This window comes from Aythya ferina (assembly GCF_964211825.1).
Source record: "Aythya ferina genome assembly, chromosome: 2".
NCBI lineage: Eukaryota > Metazoa > Chordata > Aves > Anseriformes > Anatidae > Aythya > Aythya ferina.
Window position 1 is genome coordinate 35,694,616 of NC_140297.1, and position 6,348 is coordinate 35,700,963.

Genomic DNA, 6,348 nt, shown 5'->3' on the forward strand with positions numbered 1-6,348 from the left:
GGTAAGCTTGATTTTGCCTGATACCCTGAGCCATCTTAACCATTTCTGCTTTAAAGTTTATCAATGCAATTATTCCTAATGAAAGTATTAAACACAGTGCCAAACTCATGAGCCAGAGGGCTGTTTTTTCAAAATTTTCATTACCTACTAAGTAAATTAATTAATGCAAATGAAACTCTAGTGTCATAAAACCACATCCTGCTCTAATTGAAGACAATGGCAAAACTGTCATTGACCTCCATGGGAACAGGTTCAGGCCCATAACTTTCATATATTGTACATTAAGCGACATAATCAGAAATACTATCTTCTCCCATTAAAATGAAATATACATGTAGCATGACAAGTAGCAGCACAGGGACTCATCTGATGGCTGTAATTAGAGGTTTTTAATGACAGGTTAGGTATGTTTAATATGTAATTCCACATTGATGTTACACCATCAGATTCTATTCAGGATCTTTACACATAGCATAACTGAATTCAGAGGCAGATGAATGTTCCCGATATTTCAAATTCAGCAGTTTTGCTGATTTAGCACCTTCTGAAGCATGCACCATGTGGTGAACAAACACTACAAGCAAAGATGTTTTCCACTGAGATTTGTCGTGGATTTTAAGAAATTAACACTTTCCTGCTCTCCCTTCAGAGGGAAAAAAAAAATGTTTTCTGTTGTTTTCTATTTCAATACAAAGAGATGTACAATCATATTAATAGGTATCATTTCATTATCTCCAAGGAATATAGGTGCGGAGCCAACTCCATGTATTAGTTAATAGCCAATCCATTACTTGATTAACTGACTTATATGAAGGCAGCTTATCATCCATAGATTTTTCTGCTTGGAATTAAGTCAAAACAAGATATTGAAAAGATATTTTCTTCAGGTTTCAATATCTTACAGAAAAATTATTACGCCAGATTACAATGACATGTTTGGAAGAACAATATGTGCCTTAAAAATAGCAGATACTACAAATGCATAAAAACAGTACAAAAATAACTCAAGGCACCACTAATTAAGCATGAGTCAGTGCTTCCAGTAAATTCATGGCAACTGCTAGCAACAGGAAAACAGAGTTCTCAATCCCAAAGCATTGCCAGTTTACTGTAGAGAATTGATCCAAAGGGTTTGAACATCTGATGTATATCAGGTTGCCAGTTCATATCCATATATACAATCGCCTTCCCTTGGGATTTTTCTTTCTCCCCCATAGCTATCAGTAGTTTCTTCAGAAAGTTGCCACTGTCTGACATAGTGAGATTTAAGAATTATTCTATGAGCTAATATGTTTCTTTTCTTGACAAAGTGTTAGGAGCGCATTTTGGCCAGGAAACCTAAAGCTAAATAGTCCAACATTCATAAGGGATGCCAGGGATTCTTGGAAACACCGGCATGTTGCAGTTATCCAGCTGGCTCTGAGAGATGTCAAAATGCTGCTTATTTCCACCTTCCCAACAGCATGGCATCTGAATTCATTTTCACATTCTTGTCCTGATGGGACATGGCTCTGAATATAAAAATTGACATATATGAGTGCTGTGTGGTTAAAAAGGTATTGATGCTTTCCCAAAATTACCCAATAGATCTCTGCTGGCCAACAATAATATGATTAAACTAACCTACCTTTGTGAGTTACGTATTAATAATCCCAATTCACAGACATATGTATTGTTTCAAGGAGAAACCACAAGAGATACATCCAATAGCGGTGTGAATGGGCTGAGATTAAAAGATGTACCAGAACTAGAGTACTATCACTGTCTTAAATAAATGCAATACATTAATGCTTCTCAGCACTGTCCTGCACAACAGCCTACACCTTGGTGTGAAAACACTTGTGAGCAGGTCCTTCACTCTCACTTCTTCAGCAAAATAAGTCCAACTGGAATGAGGAGAAACCACTTTCACATATAGTCCTTTAAACCATCTCTGACTTTTTGTTTAAAAGGGTCAGTATCATAACAGTAACAGCTTGTGTTGGAATCAGCATCAGAGAAGATTCAGATTATATCATCTCAGGAAGGCTGTGGCAAGACTAGTTTATTTCCCATGTTGTGGCCTCATGGCATGAAGATCTAAGGTTGTGTTAATCAGAATATTGTCCTCTTACTCTCATTCTGTGTCTCCTCCACATGGACTTTTATTCTGATTGTGTGACACTAGCAAAGTAAAACCCTTAGCAGATAGCTTATCTGAAAGCAGGACTATAGGAGGAGAATCAGATCTGCACTTCTTTGTCATAGACAATTTTTGCTTGGTATTTGTGTGAAAGTGGTGGGAATGTAGTGCTGGTAAGCACAGTGCTTTTATCACACTTGGGAACTGTCATCTTTCTAGAAAAAAAGAATAAATAATGGTCTCAAGCTGGACATTTAGTTCTAGATGCTCCTAAATCAAAGAGGAAAGTTGAGGAGATGAGATGATGATTTGCTTTCGCTGTAATCAATATCCCCATTACAGGGTATTGCTAGCATATAGTACACCTCCTCTGAGGAAAATGGGAAGTCCTGCCAGCCTAGTGACTTGTCTGGCCAAGCAAGGGACTGCATACCATGTGGTTCTTGAGAAGGCATGGGAGGGCAGGCAGCTACTTCCATTTGGTCTGTTCTACAGAATATATTACTATGCTTTCTAAATGAGTAACTTTATGAGCACTGAAACTTTATGAACTACTGAAACCAAGAGATTTTTGCCTTGTAGATAGCTATGAGCTCCAAGGAAATTTTTCTCCCAGGCTGGCACATATGAAAGATCTTGCTGTCTCTGGTGTGGAGTCTCTTAGGCCATACAACTCTTGAATTTACTCTTCAGCCTGTTCTTCGTCCAGAATGTATGGGATCCCTTCCCCTAGTCATCTTCATATTTTCATAAGCCTTTAAAGAATTTAAGTATCTGTGAAACGTCTGCTCAATTTAAGTAAGGTTGAAACCAAAAAGATTCAAATGATAAATTGTTGGGCACATATATAGACAGGTAAAAACAAGCACATAGCACCAAGAACACCGTATTCTCATGTGGCCCTGTTAAAATGACACAATTGCAAAAAGTAGTGGATAGTAGCTGCCTCCAGGAATTGCTCTCCAGTTTCATGTTTGAAGCTGAACGTATTATCTTTAATTATAATAAAATTGCCACCTATTTTTGTCACAGCTTCTGCCTGACCATGTTCTAATGTGCCCATGGCAAGGAAAATATTTTTTCCATTCCAATTGCCATAATGAGAAAATGTGTTGGCCTTAACACAGTATTTATCAGAAGATTATCCCATGAAATTGTCAGTTTATGGCATGATAATTAGATCTGTTACTTGAAAACCTGTCAAGTAAGAGCAAGCTTTCTTCAATAATCTTATTCCTTTTCACTTCGCAGGTGGGGCCAAATAAAGTGAACTACTGAAAAGTGTTGAGGCAATAGCAAGCTTGGCATTTCAGTAAATGAAATGCAGACTGGATCCCAAGAAATTGCTTGACATTGTTTTCCACGCGTAAACTTTCTTTGTGAGTAGATCCTCTCCTTTACAAACCAGCAGACAGAAGACTATATCGAGCAGTAAAGGACAGAGGTCAGGGTAGCATAACTCAGACACAGCACAATCTTCCCTCTCCCTTTTGGTGCCTTTTTGGTGCCTATAGTTACACCCCAGCCATAGCAATCCTTGGGCAGGGTTCTCATCCCTGCCCAGGTATCAAGTGGGACAGCGGCTGCAAGGTTGCAGAGACATGGCAAACAGAGGAGTGTGGAGCAGGAAAATGTATTCAAATGTGCTGAAGTGCTTTAATTTTAAACATATTAAAAAGAGAGAAGGAATTAATAAAGGCATGCATGATGGCTAAATATTAACATCAATCCTTAAATATTGACTTTAGTCCAGTGTATTTTGTTGCATGAAATATAGTCTGGCTTGACCTAACCTGGCCATCTGACAATGTTCTTGCTGCAGTTTACAAGAGGAAAAAGCATTTTCATTCTAACTACCCTAAGCAGAAAGATGAACTCTAAGCAATACCAGGAAAAGTGTTATTCCACCTCCAGGAAGAGAAATAGGGAAGGAAAAGTTAACCATTAATTCTAAAATAAAGTACATTGAGCAGCTGTTTCATTGTTTCAGCTGTGGGCTGAAACACTGTGGATGGTGATGAGAGTTGAGACAGTTCACTTGAAATATGTACTGAAAATTATAAAATTCTCTCCAAGTATTAGTTTGCTTAATATACTGTCTAATGAATTATGTTCAGATTAAACATACTAAGGAAAGCCTTCTTGCAGAGGTTCAGACTTTAATAAATTTAACTAATTTATTCTTTTATTCTAAATAATAGGGCTAAGGAATAATGCTGGATTTTCTTTCCCACTGGTTTATCAAGAAGTTGTATGTACCTGTAATAAGACAATACAGTATGTGTATAAATAGCTATACCTTAAATATTTGTGATCTTATCTGTAGCATTTATTCTATTGTAATGCTGGAGCCAGAAATATGCAAATAAAAAAAAAAAAAAAATAGGAACAAAAACATCTAGCAGCTATGCAAAATTATTGTTCTGAAAAGCCTCTCAGAGAGCTTCTGATCACATCACAAGATCTTAGTTGCTATTTTTTTTCCTTGTGATAAATCACATAAAGGGAACTGAAAACATTGGCAGAGAGTCCCCCTTTACCTGGGGGATACGGCACCTAATTTCAATGAAAGTGTTGAAAGGCAGCTAGGAAACACTTTGTACCATACAAGTTAATTAAATAATTTCTGTTTTTTCAGCTAAGCTTTTTTTTTTTTTTTTATATTAAGTTTCTTCTGTCCCTCCAGCTAGCACTGACCACACATTTCCATAATGTACTTGAAGCTCTATTTCTAAAATGCAATATATATCTTTATGTATAAGTTTTATCTTTTGTCCCTATGATCTTTCCAAATAAAACAAATCCTGATGACTTTTTGCACTGCACAGATTGGTTTCTGATTTAAAGTACTCTAAATAATACCCTAGATGAGTAATGCTGCATTTTTGTATTTGAGAAAGAACAGTGGTGTCAAACAGTAAAGTAGTGGTGAATCTGTGATCTCCTGGGCAAGGTCTCACAGATCATTAAGTTCATGGCACAGGCTTTAAAAAGCTCAGATGTGGAAATATTCCATCAAAGTATATTTTTATTTTTGTTTAAAATCTGGCTTCATTGTGCCTGTGAAATGCAACAGTCAAATGTCATAGTAGTTTTAAAGAAACAGAACCACTTAGGGTCATTTTTCTCTTTCTTGATGAAAGGAAATCACAAACTTTTATGTGTTAAAAGACAGTCTTTGTAGAATTTTAAGGGCAATAAATTTTCATCAGTGATAGATTAAAAATTCTATGTATACAAACTAGTTCTTTCTTTAAATGTGATTCATTGTTCACATGCAAATAACATGTCTGTGGTATTTTCCCCCACTTGCTCTGCGGCAGTGGATTAATAGAAAAAGAAACTAAAAGTACAACTTCAAAGTATTTTTAAGAGGTGGAATTTTAATTTTATGGTTACTCTTTCTTAAATTCACAAAGGCAAAAGTTTCAGCTGAAGAGCTTTATGTGTATCTGTACAATAAGCTCTGCATTGCTGAAAACCCTGTATGCCATATTACAGTTTATGTAGAGGTAGAACCCATGTTTCATAATTATCTGTTTTAAAATCTTGTTCAAATTTGCTTTTTATTCAGTACAACTTACACTTCTAGATGTAAAATCATTATTATGAAGCAAAACTTACGGGACTTTTCTCCATGGCAATCTTTCTTCAATCACTTGATCTTCTTTAAATGAATATCTTTTTGGGTAACAGAGAACTGTCCATGACATATCGAATCTTGACTAGCCAGATACAATTTTCTTCTTTGACAGTGACCAATATTTGTACTTGAGAGGAGGAAGAGAAACCTTGCAAATTCATACAGTCAACTAGCTGACCTTGTGCAATGGTCATCTGATGCAATGATGCATGGAATTTTAGTGATATATCTTATTGTAAATTATGTGTCTTTGCTTATAATGCAATGACACATTTGGTAGGCTGACACTATAATACATGAAGTATATTTTCCTTTTATTCACTATTCTGAAACACAAAAATATTAGAATTCTGGAGACTGGCAACGTGACCTGTAGTAGTCTAAATTCTGAGCATTTTCTATACCATTTTTAAAAGGTTTAGACATTGATTCACTCTACAACTTAAGCTTAAATGATTGACACAGCTAAGGTCCACTTTATAAATAGACTTTGACAACTTTAGTGACATTGACTTAAAACAAACTTAGGGTCTTAAGTGCCCAAAATGCATCTAAAAATAAGTTTCAAGCCATGCAACACTGA

General features: G+C 36.0%; 1 long non-coding RNA gene across 1 annotated transcript; it reads right to left on the reverse strand.

Moving 5' to 3' along the window:
- Window positions 1-370: 370 nt before the first annotated feature.
- On the reverse strand, window positions 371-5,873 carry LOC311431939. Its single transcript, XR_014689720.1, has 2 exons — window positions 5,747-5,873; window positions 371-1,511 (listed from the first exon to the last, which is right to left on the reverse strand). It is a non-coding gene; the product is annotated as an uncharacterized lncRNA (long non-coding RNA).
- Between the last annotated feature and the right edge of the window lie 475 nt (window positions 5,874-6,348).